The sequence below is a fragment of the Diadema antillarum genome, unplaced genomic scaffold (genome assembly GCF_040938485.1).
Source record: "Diadema antillarum isolate AM-2024a unplaced genomic scaffold, OU_Dant_1.0 seq00001629_RagTag, whole genome shotgun sequence".
NCBI lineage: Eukaryota > Metazoa > Echinodermata > Echinoidea > Diadematoida > Diadematidae > Diadema > Diadema antillarum.
In genome coordinates this window covers 306460-322887 of record NW_027272338.1, presented here as the reverse complement: position 1 = coordinate 322887, position 16428 = coordinate 306460, and the positions used below count along the sequence as shown (strand labels likewise).

The 16428-nt window shown below is 38.3% G+C and overlaps 1 pseudogene; it reads left to right on the top strand.

Moving 5' to 3' along the window:
* LOC139711243 (uncharacterized) overlaps positions 1-16428 on the top strand; it is a 94890-nt pseudogene that overhangs the window by 66364 nt on the left and 12098 nt on the right.

Genomic DNA, 16428 nt, shown 5'->3' with positions numbered 1-16428 from the left:
GAATTATGTTTCTTTCTGTCCTTTCCCCTTTATCTCTCCCCCTTTTTTAATCAGCAAAGGCTGAGCGAGTCCTTGAATTGAACTTAATGATCACTGGAGCAATTCTGCGACCAATCCTCGAATGATTAGTTTTCCAATCTCCATCCTAAGTCTAAGGTTTTATACTACTCGTGAATCTCGGGCAGACCTTCGTCGTCCCTATAATTCAACTTGCCATATATAGGTAAAAAGACATCAGATCAGATAGAAAGACAGCTGTCAATCCATACACACATAGATATATCAATAGATAGAGAGATAGGTCAATTGGTATAGGCTAGATAGATAGATAGATAGATAGATAGATAGATAGATAGATAGATAGATAGATAGATAGATAGATAGATAGATAGATAGTTATAGATAGATAGATAGATAGATAGATAGATAGATAGATAGTTATAGATAGATAGATAGATAGATAGATAGATATAGATAGATAGATACATACATACATACATACATACATACATGGACACATAGATGTCATTGTTATTTAGATATCTATCATTATCATTATCTTATAATTATCACTATCATACATACAGAAACGGGGTTATCCCACTATTATAGACACCCACGAGTCATACGATCCACGAGCTGTACATTGAAGAAATGTCAATGAGTCCTACACCCACGAGCTTGACATCAAATTAAACAGGCAATAGTTCCTATACAGTCTATAGTTCGTGGACCGTTTGGCTTGTGGACCGTATAGCTCGTGGATCTGTTTTACTTGATGTCACCACAGGTAGGTTTTGTTCACTTTCATAGTGTCTGTACGCTGGGCTGTATGACTCGTGGATTGTATGACTTGTGGACTGTATGACTCGTGGATTGTATGACTCGTGGGTAGTATGACTCGTGGGCTGTATAACTCGTAGGTGTCTAGCTTGTGACGTGCACCCACAGAAATTGTTGCGGCTCAATGGACAAGACTATTCATTATCATTTTTATACATAAAATAGAAAATAATCGTTGAGCTCAAAGGTTGTCCTTACCTAGACTTTTTCCCCTAAGATGAACAAAATGTCAGGATTACTATAATCTAGAAAATAATACTGTTGAGCTCAAAAGAGTTCCTGGACGAAACGAAAAATTAATTACTTCTCCACACCCTTTTCCAGTGAAATAAACCGAATTTCGACATTAACATTATATACAAATGCTTTTGATTTCTAAGGTTTGACTAACATGACTATAGTTACTCAAGAGGACTTTTTTTGCGAGAAACACAATTTCAGCATTACCATTATTTTAATAGACATACTGTTCTGTTGAGCTCAAAGTTTTCATTCATGAAAAAATAACTTCTTACTCAACTAGACCTTTTTCCTGTGTAAGTGAACAAAATTTCCGTATTCAAACTTTGGGTGTCCACCAAATGACTGCATTATGTTTCCACGCGTCCATTAGGCCTATTTATACTACATGTTCGTTAGATGGCAATTGTTATACAATTATCATATTACCACTGTTTCAATTTTTATCGCGTTTCAATTCCAATTCAATTCAAATCAAATTCTATTTCCAATATCACATTTTTGTTTTCAATACAATTTCAGGGAAACAAACGAAAAATGACAATTAGATATAAACATGCACATATAAAACTATTTATTCAAAATAATTGTATCATTGGACAAGAGAGGCCCACGTAAAAGACAAGCTTGTAGAGTTTGTAACGATACTTACTTTGATTTTATAACTGTGAAACCGAAAATCTCTGAAACCAAAAATATCGTTACAATATTCCCTGTCTGCCTTTAGGAAAAAAGAAAAGAAAGAGCCAAAACAGATATACAACTTATTGCTGCTAGGAGACGAGATTATTTGGCGGCATCTTGCGTTTGTCGCATTAAATTGCGGCACGCAATATTGATATAGAATTCTCACCTTTGGCATTGCGACTCCCTGACCCTTGACCTTTTAAGTATGAAGTGACACGCAAAGGTCAGGCGCTGACCTTTGACACCAAGCTGAGGCATAGATGTTGATGGAAGACGATTTCTTAGCTAAATTTATTGTGGTTACTTTCCTTTTTTCCCCAGTTGGATTTATTTATATCATTTTTTCGGGACAGCTCTGATCTGTAGGGTAAAAAGTGCAACAGATGTCGAATAAATCAAGTATCTGTGTCACGTCATGTAAGAGGAGATTTTCTGTGAGATGAAATAGTACTAATAATAATATAATATGTCAATTTATAAAGCGCAAAACCTATAGACATATATTCTTCTGCGCTGCAAAAGCTTCTGATGTACTTGATGATAATGAACAGTTAAATGAAAAGATGTGTTTTGAGTCGTGATTTAAAGACTGCTATACAGTTGGGGATTTCCTGACTTCTAATGGTAGGTCATTCCAGTACAGCTGTACAGCCAAATGCTCTGTCTCCCAATGTTACTTTTGTTTTATACGTGTTGGAATTTGTAAGAGAAGAGCGTCCTTGAAACTGTGCAAATCATGAGTGTGTTTGTGAGATTTAAGCACTAATAACTTGAATTCAGATATGTAACAGGGGGCTTGACCGATGAGTGACTTATATACAATCAACAAATTCTTAAACAATGAAATGCACTATATATGACGTCATTGAAAAACTGTAGAAAAAAAAATGCTTGCAGTGGGACGATTTTTCTTTTGAAAGACGTTAAAAATTTGGAAAGAAGCCTTCCTTCTCTTTACCGACGTTTTGCCGAATTATTATCTGTTTATCTTGTTTATTCGTTTTTAAATACGATTATTTTCTCGGAGTTGCTGGGCAAACAATCCCACTCATCCAGGGACTGTTGATGGAAGAAGGTCTTATGTGTATACCGCGTTCCTCGTATGAAATATTGCCTCCTGACATGAAGTAAGATGTTTATATGTATCTATGCCTGTGTCAAATCCACAAACAATATATGAGTTTGATTTCATACAGATTCGACCGATTGAAGCAAATTCAGATTAATGATATTGTGTCTATTAAATTGACGATGAAAAGAAAACCGTTTTGAACAATTTGTATTTTCCCTCAATTGTTTCATCTGTATTATATGCCCACAAATTCACTGTGATTGAATATATATTCATCTCTCATGTCTATGCATACATAATCTGCACATAGTTTTTGGAATAAGGTTTATTCGTGAACACAATCAGACAACGTCCAGCTGGAAGCTGCATATCGAAATTGGTGTATGGATTGTAACATATACCTCGCCACATTTCTGCTGCCTCTGTGGTTTCTTTCATTCACCTCATGAAAATTTGTCAGATTGATTTCTCGTCTGACTCTTTCGTCACTGCTGCGTTGTTGACAATCCATCGTTTGCGTACAATCTCTGACTTCGACCTTTGACCTGCATTTCACGGGCAATTCCCAGTGCAAATCTCTGCCTTACCCAAGCGTGACCGGTCGGGAAGACTGGCTACATATTGTTGTCTGCCTTTTTTTCGAGGTAGTAAAAAATCCATTACGTAGGTGACAAGTGATAAGAGAGCAAAATGTAACCTACATCTGATCAAATCCTGTATGTATAGCTTAGCAATATTATAAAACACGCGCACACATAAATTCCAGAAAGATAATTCAAGTTTATGCTAATGTTTTAAATCAATCTGCTTGTATGGAAGTCAGTTCAAACTGTTTTCCTTTCTTTTCGCAGCATTTTGAACATTACTTATGTATGTGCCTAAACATTTGTGAGTAAGCGTTTAAAAGGTTACCCCTTATCTTATCCTGATTACTCCCTTTAAAAGAAGAAAGGTTGGCTAACACGAAGAAATGAGAGTCATCAGACGTAGTGAGAAAAAAAAAAATGTGTATAATGATAAGGATCGCCAGTTACAAGCATTATTCAGAATACCTGCTGTGATTTTGCAGTCGAAGTAATTAGATTACTTAATTAGACACAGGAAAAAAAGAGAAAAAATTGGATGAATACATTTTTCTCGCAAGCTAGTCGGCAAAAAACGTCATAAACCTGGATCCACTCTATCAACGTAAGCATAAGAAATCTATACAATAGAAAAAAAAAAACGAGGAGCATATGAAAACATATTAGTCATGATACAAGGGATAGAAAGAAAATGTAAAATACCAGAAAAAAAAAGAAAAAAAGTAAAAACTATCGTAAATTTGGGCCAGATTTCATTTTGTTTTGCTTTTGTTGAGTTGAGTATGCACATAAAACAACTTAACAAGAAAAATGCCTTACAAATAGGTTTTGATAATCTCTAACGAAAGGTTCAATACAAGGTAACAATATAGGGTTACGTTTTACTGTTTGTTGAATCTAGGTGTTGTTTGCATGTTTGTTTGTTTTCGTATATTGCGTTTTTGCATTAGTAAATCGGCACTCCTTTATACAATACACCTAAACCCTTTTTGTTGTTGTTTTTTTTTCTCCCTATGAAATGTCTCGCTCCATGCACTTCGCTACACACAAACGATGAGATCTATAACGTTCCGTGAAAAGTGAATGGCACTTGAGAAAGGTCAACAAGGAAACTATGTATCTACCTGTTTCCGTGACAGGGGCTCGTTCTTAAACCTGACCCCTTTTATATGAACAGCGCAATCTTCTGACACATGAACTACACACGATCTTGACCAAGAAGCGAGTAAGAGTTGCCACTCGGCTAAATTTGCCGTGCTGTTTTCCTCAAGATGGAGGTTCGGGGCATGTTACTATTCGTAATCGGCGGGCCTCCAACTAAATCAATGACTTTTGTGAGTATCCGTTGAAGTGCGTCCTGAATGTGTTTTCACGGTGTCCTCCAGTTTCCTGAGGGAGGAGGCGGGGGTCGGGGGGGGGGGGTCATCCCACTAGACAGACACCCACAAGTCATACGGCCCATGAGTTCAACACTGAAAAAAGGTCCATCGGTCATACAGCCCATGAGTCATACAGCCCGTGAGCTCGACATAGGCAAAAAAGGCCCATGAGTCCGACATCAGGCGGAATAGATCCTCGAGAACGACATTATATCACAGGGCTTAATGTATCGGTCTCGTGGGCCTGTTTTGACGTAGTGTCCAACTCGTGGGTCTTTGTTTGCCTATTATCGGACTCGCGGACCTTACTTGCCTAGTGTCGAGCTCATGGGCTGTATGGCTCGTGGGCCGTATGACTCGTGTGCTGTATTACTCGTGGGTGTCGAACTCGTGACGTGCAACCGGAGGCATGTATGGTTGAGCTGTCTTGGACATATCGCCCTCAATAGCTCCCATCCCCGAATTGCTCTTATTTCCATAATCTACGCCCACAGGAGGCATGGCATCTTAAACATATAGCTCGTGATTTGAGTAGAATGGGAGCGTCTTCAAGCATTTCTTTTTTCATCTTGAAAAATATACACGATTCCCTCAGCCACCATGACTTCGCATGCCGGTTGTGCAATACCATTTTGAACATTCGCCGTAGAAGTATCAGTAAGAACATAGCAAAATGTAGATATGTATTCAAACACATTAATGTTTCCCGTCACCATTTTCTTCCTTTTCGTTGTTAATTTTTTAACCCATTGCTTGCATTCAAGACACATTTCATGCAGGGTTATCACGCGGCATACTTGGCTGTCGTGAGCGGTGGGCTCAATTCTGGTTTTATCGATCTATTGTTTTACCGCTATTGTTTACACAGTTAATGTCGCAAGTTAGAGGGACTGGACCCTAGACTAATCTTCGTGACCGATACTCTGCCTGGCGGAGATAGCACGAACCGGTTTCTGATTTCATGTCGGTTAGGTCGGATGTCCGAGGGCGACCCGAATAATCAATTACAATATTGGCCCCGTTCATATTATTACGCGCATGAGGTGCTGTCATTTTATGTCTACTGACGTGTGCCGAGCACTACAGAATACCTGTGCGGAGGATGTCGGTTCGAAATGAAGACGTGTTTACGACTCTATAGAAGCTCCCTCCGTAAACCCTACAGGAATGATTAAACCTACTGTTGATGAATTCTGCTGACACATTCCATAACAACAATACTTGGAACGACTACTAGTATAATGTTATACACAACGAAAACGCTACTGATGATAATGATGATAGTAAAATTAGTGGTAGTGATAGTATTAAAAATATTTGACAATATAAGAAGAAGACGATGATCATAATGATGATGTTGAAGATGATGATGATGATAATGGTCATGATGATGGTCATGATGATGACGAAGATGGAGATGGTCATGATGATGATGATGATGATGGTGATGGTGATGTTGATGGTGATGGCGATGGCGATGGTGATGGCGATGTTGATGGTGATGGTGATGGTGATGGTGATGGTGATGGTGATGGTGATGGTGATGGTGATGGTGATGGTGATGGTGATGGTGATGGTGATGGTGATGGTGATGATGGTAATGGTGGTGATGGTGATGCGATGGTGATGGTGATGATAATGATGATGATGATGATGATGATGATGATGATGATGATGATGATGATGATGATTACGAAGAAGAAGAATTAGGCAAGGAATTATCTAGAAGAAAGAAAACTAACATTATGAAACTCCAGTAGTACTCATCTTAACAGACATATAAATGTACACAGATGATGGATCAAAACATCACACACTGCATTCATTTTAAGCTGATTCATAACGTAGCCCAGTAATTAGGATCTTGCTAAAAGAAGAAAAAAAAAGAGTTGATGGAAGGCAGAGGAAAAAAAACTAGGAAAAGAGAAGTGGCCATGAGCACCAGAGCTGAACGAAAGAGCCAAAGTTAATCTTCTGTTTGACAATGACTGGTAATAAAGATTACAGGGTCCCATGAGAGCCTTCAGTTCGAACGCACTGCAGAAATCTAGAACAGAAATTGCCTCGTTCAGGCTTAAATGGCAACGATAATATTATTGTACACTACTTGATTTAGAACGATCAATCTGACTGGTCTATCTTGCTGATAGAGAGATTTTCTACTGTCGAAGGCAATTAGAAGAGTAGTCATTTAAAGCAGTCAGGAAAAAAATGGGAGTAAATAGCAGGGATTGGTAGATTACACAGGGCTACAGGTGCATAAGAAAAAGGTAATTAATTTTAAACGGTAAGTGCTGATGACCGCTGTGACATTATGATATTAGCCCCACTGTCCATGTAAAAATGATTTATGTATTCTGTGTATGCGCGTGCGTGTATACGTGTGTATGTATGTGTCTGCTTGTGCGCATGCCTCAATATCTACGTACAATATAATGAGCAATTCCACGTTACCAACACTAGTCTTGGTTGGTCGTCAGAGGGACTGCGCATTTCTCTTGTCATCTAATTGTTATCAGTCTCTGATGCATACAGGTCATTGCAACTCGAACAGTCTTTCTCACCTTATTAAAAAAAAAAAAAAAAGTTTCTAGAGGGCGCCAAACCTAAAAAAGTGGTGCCGGCTGATCTGGACCTGACATAATAATCATACACATTCTATTTCAAATCATTTGTTGTTGATACAAACTCTTACAATCTATTCGGGTATATATTTAAATTGCAATAGACTGTTTGGGTCTATTTTTCATTTCTTTCCTTTCGCTTTGGTGTATCTTGTCTTGTTTTGCTGAGTGCACTGTACGTTTCTCCTTTTGTGAGCGCGTGTGTCTGATGTAGGGGTGAAGGTTTGTTTTGTTTTTATCAACGGAGGATCCTTTCAACCATTCAGAACGTAATAAAAGAATATATATCATATGTTTGTCGTGCTCCAGATACTTGGTAGAACTCTTTTTTTAGGGGGGGGGGGGGAGTAGAAAGAGGCGTGGGCGTCAAATTCTTCTCCCACTGAAGTCTGATAATTTATGTGACAAGTGAAGTATGAAAAACACGCCTGTAAAGATATTTGTTGTTCTCCTGGGTCCTATATGATGCTCGTTTACGTTTGGAAAATGGTCTTGAAAGAATTTTAGGGTATTTTTATCCCGCCTGCTTGAATTTATCATCGAGACAGGACCGACCGGTCGACGATCACTTTGTGAGTTTGCTCTGTTAAGTCGTTTTAGCTGTATGATCATCACATTCCAGCCAGTCCTTCCTTTTCGCTTGTTTTTCAAAAATATCGTATTGGAGTCGCGCTGCCTGGCGTGCAGGTTACTCAAAAATTACTGCAAATATGAGTAGTACAGTGTAATCAACCCATAATGAGATTCATATAAAGAACATGGATTTGCCGACTTAAGTACTGCAACAGTAGCAGTTGAAATGAAATTGGAAAAAAAATCAAGATAAAAGAAAAAGTAATGGAATGGAACAGCTTCTATTTGAACTAAAGAGAAGGAAAGCATAAAAACAAATGGTCCGCAGGGAAAACTGTGACAAAGCTTTCACTATAGCGATGGTGACTGAATGGAGATGGAATACACGTATCGTTGTGGAAATTGAAAATCTAAACGATTATTTTATCTTACTTATGATTTCGATCATGATCGAATTCATTGTTTAGGCCCTACATGTAAACAACGACACCTGTGGAGTATTGTAGCCTTTGCTGACGAGAGTTGTGGATATGTCTCCATGAGCTAAATCCTACTGAAGTGAAGATATTACAGGAAATGAGTTTTGATATTTAGATTTTTACAAACAAGACAAATCACAGAAACTATCGTATTGAAAAAAAAAGAAAGGAAGAAGTCATTTTCTGTCATTTTTTATATAATCAATGTTTATACTTTTTTAGTCAATGTACTCTAAAAATAAACTAGATAATTTTGTGCGTACTATTTGTGTTATAAGAAACAAGCGTGAATTCCAATGTCAAACGAAACTGTGCCTCGATAATGAATACAAAGCAATGCGTAAACCGAAAGTGTGAGAGTTAAACACTGTTAAAGAACCATGTTACGACACATTTAGGTAAATTGCACATTTTGGTAACTGCACATTTTGGTAAAAGAAATTTGTTACTAAAATGTGCCTACAGTGCACCGATACCTGACGGGATCAACTGTTACCAAAATGTGCAGTTAAAAGTGGATTTGCCTGCACATTTTGGACAATCTGCACATTTTGGTAACTGAACTAAAATCCATGGATGGGCTTGAGAGTTGATTCGGTCAAGGAGAGGGTGTGTACAGTTCTGGTCGAGGTGAGGATTTAGCTTTTTATTTTGCAAGATATTCAGAAACCACTCTATGAGATGTCAAAGAGCATGCAATTCTAAGGGGTATCAAAAGTTTATTTGATGAAAATCGGTTTTGAAGTGGCCGAGATATCCAAAAACAAGGTGAAACAAAGAGATCCTGATAAAGTTGGGGCATGTAGTCTTTTATTATTATCACTTTTTTTTTTGGATATCTCAGCCATTTGAAAACCAATTTTCATCAAATAAACGTTGAATCCTCCTTAAAATTACATGTTCTTTCATATTTCAGAAGAGGTTTCTTATCATCTCACTCAGGAATGTAAAAAACATGAATCCCTCCCTTAACCAGTACTGAACAGCCCCTTTAAGGTGATATGATCCTGCAGTAAAGACAGGCAAGACACTATTTTGGCCCACATTGCTATCGCTTTTCAAGGAGCCCCCTTGGGCCCTTGATGGGGATGAAAGTTTGAGGGGTGGAGGCCAAGGGGGAAAACACATTTTTATCTTCTTCTTCAGAACCAGTGGGCGAATTTCAGTCAAACATGGTGGGGATCATCCTTAGGGGGTTGGGTAATAAGATTGTTCCTGTTGGGCATATGGCCCCCATGGGGAGCCCCCCCCCCCCCCCCCCCCGTCTTTCTGAGGTAGGGGAAATTTAAGGATATGAGGATGTAATGTGTTGCATAATATTTGTTAAATTTTGAGTTTAATATATATCAGTATACAGTATATTAAGATATATACAGATTTGATATTGCAAATTTGATTTTGATGTTGGTATTGTATGATTATCATGTGTTTATTTGTATGTATGTGTTCATGCAGGGCCTCCAAGAACAACAGTGTTTAACCCACTGATGGAGCCACCCTGTGAAAATAAAACATATAAATAAATAAATAAATAAATAAATAAATAAATAAATAAAAGATAGGTAGAAATTTGTGCTCCAGGCCAAAAAGCATTACACGCAAGATATGTTGTACGTGGATATCTTTACAGCTGAAGAATATAATTTGTTTATGGGAATACTTGGGTATCCCCCTTGGAGACGGGGGGGGGGGGGGGGGGGCAAGGGGGAAAACACATTTTCATCTTTTTCAGAACCAGTGGGCGGATTTCAGACAATCAAACTTGGTGAGGATCATTCTTAGGGGGTAGGGTCCCAAAGTTGTAAGTGTGGGTCAAGTGCATTGGTAGGAGATTTAGCATTCCAGGAGTAAGAATTCAATTAAGGTGATCAATAATTGTTCCAGGCAGGACTAGTGTTCAGTGCTAGTAATTTTGTGAAGGGGGGGGGGGGCATTTTTCTGGCATAGATATGTCAATGTATTGAGTCCCTGTGCTGCCATGACATTTTCATAATACTGGGTCATGGGTGGCGATACAGTTTTAATTTGTTTTTGTGATGATTGTGATGATTGTGATGATTGTGGAGGAGTAAAAAGTTACCAAAATGTGCCGTCAATGTCCTGCACATCTGGTAAATTTACCAAAATGTGCAGTTACCAAAATGTGCCGTGACATGTTACGGCACAGTTTGGTAACTGCACATTTTGGTAATTTACCAAAATGTGCAATTTACCAAAGTGTGTCGTAACAAACCATAATATTGACTGAGAGTGAAGCTGGCAACATCGTTATTGTCATTGCACGATCAAAAACGTGGCGTCTGCTCATGTCTCTTAATGCCGTATGAATGATGTTCTGAACGGGTGACACGGGAAAGGTTATACTGCACTGCTCTCCCTCCTCTTTCCATTGTGGCCCCTGTGTTACGTTGGATGAAACGTAATAGCGCCATCTTGTGGCATCTGCTTAGAGAAGTACACCGCTTTTTGGAACTCCAAAGTCACATATTTTCGATATAAATTTACATAGAGATCATGTTATATGCTGATATTGCAGCGTGTCTCAAAATACAAAGCAGTATGATACAATATGTGCTCGCAGGCCACAAGCATTATATCACAGGGAGAAATTGTTTAAAAAACAACAACAAGACGTACTATCATTAAAAAAATTAGCCTAATATTCTGTAATGAATGGTCACGTAATGATGATTATGGTGTTTTTAATTGGCAAAAGAGTTTTTCCTACACTTAAGACTAGATTAAGTTCAAATTAATCGTGTCCTCATCGTCTGAGAGTGGTTGCATTTTGTTTGTGAGTTCAAATGACGTAAGTAAGTAGAGATTATTAAATATCATGCCATTCTAATCAACCTCAGCACGATTCCTTTGCGAACCATGGAGGCTATTATTATTTTTCATCTCATGTCAGAGCTATCGGGCCAATAAAAGTCTAATTATTTTATATGCATTTATGTGATGTTGCTTCTTATACTGCTGTTTTCTTTAGTTTCAGTTGCTTCATTTTCTTTATCAGTTATTATTTTTCTTAACAGGTATGTGTGCTTCTGGGGTCAGCTTACTTTTACTTGTTGCCAGGTTTTTGAAGGGACTGTACAATTCAGCTAAACCTTCATTGTTGTGTAATTTTATGTACTATTTCTGCAATACTGATTCTCGACATAAATTAACAAAAAGGGTAAATTTCTCTTTGATGCTTCAGTAACAAGCTGCTGCAGGAAATTCTAATGGGATGAGAAAAAAGTCATAATGTAAGGGATTTTCTTTTCTTTAGTAAGTTTGAAAAGTTTTCAGTTTTTACGTGTTCTATAATTACTTGTAACCAATTTTATTCGAAGAGTCGGGCTCAGACTATCTCTTTTTTTTTTTGTTCTTCTTTTTCTTTGTTCTTGCATGCTTTGGCATTCTTGTGGGTGAAACCATTTTAAGACTGTGCATAGATTATTTCCTCGCATTAAATGTTCATTTGTGGACACGTCTGAGTATGACGTCAGAGGATTATAAGCTAAGAAGATGGAGAATATTTAGTAAAGAAAAAGCGTGTCATGATTTCAAATAATTCTTACCGTTATCATTTGCATGATGACGGTATAAAGGGGGGAACGCACCCTACATGAATTCATTTAAACAATAATTGTGAACAAGATCGCCACCAAACCTCAATATCACTATGCATGACAGTCATACACGACTATTACATAAATGCTTTCTAATTTGCTTGTGAAAGAAGACATTCATTACGCATGCCCTAAGTAGAGGCAAACAAATGAAATTATCCTCCACTCGTCCTTGTTTCTTTCTCCCTCCATCCTGGCTCCCATTATCCCCCATCCTGGTTGATTGTGAATCTTATATCGATCACCGGTTCTACGGGGGCCAGCCTTTTCGACTGCCCCCCTAACCCAACCCCAGCCCCAACTGCCCAACGCACCGTTATCTATTTGTATCTGCGGGTAATCGATGACTCTTTTGTCACGCCATGTTAGATCTCTGGCCTTATCGATCGGAATGAAAGAATCATCCAAATAGCTGAGCAGTTGTGTCCTACTTCGAGTTGTGGCAACCAGGAGGAGACTTAGGCTTTGATTTCAGACCCTGTTGCACATAGTCACTCTGAGATGATCATTTTACTATCCTATGTCTCGCATTTTCAATATCATATTAGAACAGTATTGTTGTGCGCATATGTAATCATGTGTAGATTTAGTCACTTATGTTGCAGCGTAAAATATACAGCTGGCGTTTGACGTATTTCGAGCTTAGATCAGGATGTCTGGAAAAATTGGGTCTATAATATCGCTGTTTGAGAAAGGAGACAGGGTCTTGATCGATACTCCCTTTGTCCCTGAGCGCGAATTGCGAACAAACGTGCCGGGAGGTAAGAGGGGGGCTAATGCTGTTTCTTTTTTGTTTCGTGCAAAAGAACGCTCAATAAATTTTTAGCGACGACATATGGGACAAAATGGCTGGAAAATATGGTGCGGCCATCTTTGGAGAAACCTAATGGGTAGAATTCTGACTTAATATTCCTGAAAAGGACTCGTATTTTGGAAATCATAACGTTGGATTCAGTTGGAATAACTTTGCAGGAAAGAAACGCTCCCTTCTCTATCGCGAAACGAGAAAACATTCCGGGATCCAACAAGGCCGTGGAATAATTTATCCTTCAGTATGCCGACAACTCGACCTAGATAATGGCGAAACTCGCTGAGGTAATCAGTGTTCCTAATTCTCTTTTCTTTCTTTTTTTTTCAAACCGCAATTAACATGCTTGCTATCTTTCCAGACATATGGCATCAGTTTTTTTTTTTCAAACCGCAATTAACATGCTTGCTATCTTTCCAGACATATGGCATCAGTTTTTTGTTTTGTTTGTTTTTTTTGCTATGTTTATAAGAGATGACCTAACCATGAATGAGTTCTCTTTTTATTTCTTTTTTCTGGGGTGTTATTTAGTAATGATGAAAGTTACTCACAGGAGCCTGATCATGAAGCATACGGATGGTGATAATCTCTCTATATCCTCTCAACATGCGAATTTGACAACATTTAGGGCATAAATTTGCTATTCAAATAGAAGTGGTAGACAATGCACAAAGAAGTCGTCATTTCTATGTATACTTAGTAACTTATAACGTTTGAGTATTTCTCTTTCTCCCGTCAATCAATTTGAATTGTGAATTGTCAGTACTAGTGTTATTCTTGACTATCAAGCGTGTTGGTAATTTATGATTGCTAATGTATGACATGAGTAGAACCAATAAAAAGAAACTATTGCAAAATTTGGACATTTTATCACTTAGTATAAATCATTATTCGTACTTCATTCTCAATGTGTTTTGCATCTCTTGGATGTCTCTATCCAGCAATACAATTTGATTTCAGTTTTCAATGGACAATTTTTCAAGATGAATTCTTCTGCACTGGGACCTTAGTAAGCATTCTGCCTTTCTGATATGTCCTTGAAACTTTGATCGCAATGTTTATTTCCCTTCAGTAATTTAGTATTCTGAGGTGATTTTTTTTTTCTTCTCGCAGTAACTAGTATCATAAGATGGGTACTGTATAATGACTCTTCGTAGGATTGTGTTCATTATGAATCAAGGTTCTCTGATCTCTTTAATCGAAAGAGAAAAGCCCAAACATCTAACACATTGAATTAGGGGTCAGATTTTGTCAGGAATTTCTTAGGAAGATTTTCCTTTTGAGGCAAGTTGATATATAATTTGCTATTCTTCTGCCGATTGCATCTTTCTAGTAAAATTTAGTTGAAATGAAGATGATTTCCAACGAAGGACACCTCTTACAAGTTTATACATTAACATGGAGCTGTACACACAGTGTCTTAGATCCATGAGATTACTGTGCGAAGTGGGATTCAAATTTGAAATAACATTATCCGTCGACCATACTATGTGTTCCTGATTTGTTTGCTTATTTGTTTTATTGTTGTCGTTTTCCAAGATGTGGAACGTGTCTTTGGCCACCGTGTTCCTACTATGGCTTCACATTGGTCACGGTAAGTCTATGCATGACACTTTATAGTTGATATCCCTCCCCCTCCCCGACTCCCAGACTTATCATTTGATTTCATTTATTTCCAGTTCCAAAAACAAAAACAAAACAAAAAATATATATATATATACACTCACAAACGCAACGTTATTTTACTAACATAAAGCCTTTTAAACGTTTGCATCAGCTCGTCAGTTCTTATAAGAAAACATACTTTGAACTAAGTCATATAGACTCAATTAACGTTGTATCAAATTATGAGCAATTAAGTAGGATGAGAATATTCATGAGACATCAAAAATGCCCTGTTCCTTAATAAATTTCTAAATATTATTTGGGATTCATTTTACATGCATTGATTTGTGCCATATCAGCTAAGTCTCAGACAAAGTTCTGAATCTCAGAAACTTACTTTTTATGAAAGTTCATGCAGAACTACATCAGCATCATTCCTTTATCACCACTGAATTTCAGCGCTCTTCATACACTGAATAAAGCAAAAACCAGTGAAAACAAAACTAAACAAAACAAAAATTAGTGAGCCGGCATCTAACTAACTCAATTTTATACATCAAGGTTTTGACTTCTCGGAGTGTTCGTTTTGGATTAATCAAAGTTTGAGAACTAACAATAAAAAAACAGCTTTATCAAAATAAATGCCACCATGGTGTAATACTCCTGTCGCATGCATAGGCCTACATATTTGCACATGATGGAAGTACCTGTGTAGTAATATACAAATGTCATTTTCTTCGTAGTGGGAGCCCAAAACACGACCGGCCTGACTCCGACCACTGAACAGCGCACGACGGGTACGACCGCCGCCTCGACTGCGAACCCGAACATTACGACCACGGTCCCGACCACGCCCGAGCCAAACAGGGCAGAAATTCGATGGCTGGCTATCGTGGATGAGCTGATGGCGCAAAGGTCGCAGAGCCTCAACGACACTTTCTTCGCCATCATGGAGCAATATCCAGATGTTCCTGGCCAGGTAAGTCCAAAGGACAGGTGGTCATTATGATTTTAATACTTAATGTCATAGAAAGTACAATAGTAAAGGAACACAGCAATGACAACAACTACATCAACAACAAACATAAACCTGGTAAAGCATCCAAAGATCGTGATCCTTTGTAGTGCAGGATGTGTTATAAAATTCATCTATGACTGCAATCTTGATCAAACCGAAAATATTGACATTGTTATGCATCTGTACAGTTATTGGTACAAGGCATCTATTATGTTGCTTGATAGTGGCTCCGGGGTTACTCCTGGCAGATTCATTCAGATATTCAGCTGATATGGGATGATTTCGTCATGCCCGCTAATCGGGGGGGGGGGGGGGGGTTAGGGGGAGAGAAAGCTCGATAGCTCGATATAGAGTATTATCTTATTTTCCAGACCACAACTAACATGACTAAGTTTTATCAGATTATGCGAATAACTTGAGAATGCTTTTCTTTTTCTTTCTTAAACTCGTTAAATCTCTGTTGATAAAATTGTGAGTTGAAATCATCACTTTGTGGGAACATTTTTTTTAACTCTCATAAATCACCAGGAAAGTGCTTCTATAGATCACAGTGTGTCTTTTTTTTTGTGTGTGTTAATTCCCGTCAAAGGTCATTGAGAAAATTTACTTCAACGGCGACTTCATGACAAACTCGAGTTCTCGTCCCGACATGACGTCGGTGACGACCGACGAGCTGCTACAAATCTTGTCCGTCATCATCGACGTCCTCGACAACGAGGACGTCAACATGACGACCAGGGAAATACTGGTCACCGCTGCTTTCGTCCAGGATCTCACGGCCACCATCCTACTCGATATGTCGGAGAACGACCTCCTCGCTGACTACGGAGAGATTGATGGCGTCATGTCGGTAAGTTAACACTCTGCGCACCGCATTAATTTCTTGTCAATAGCAGCTG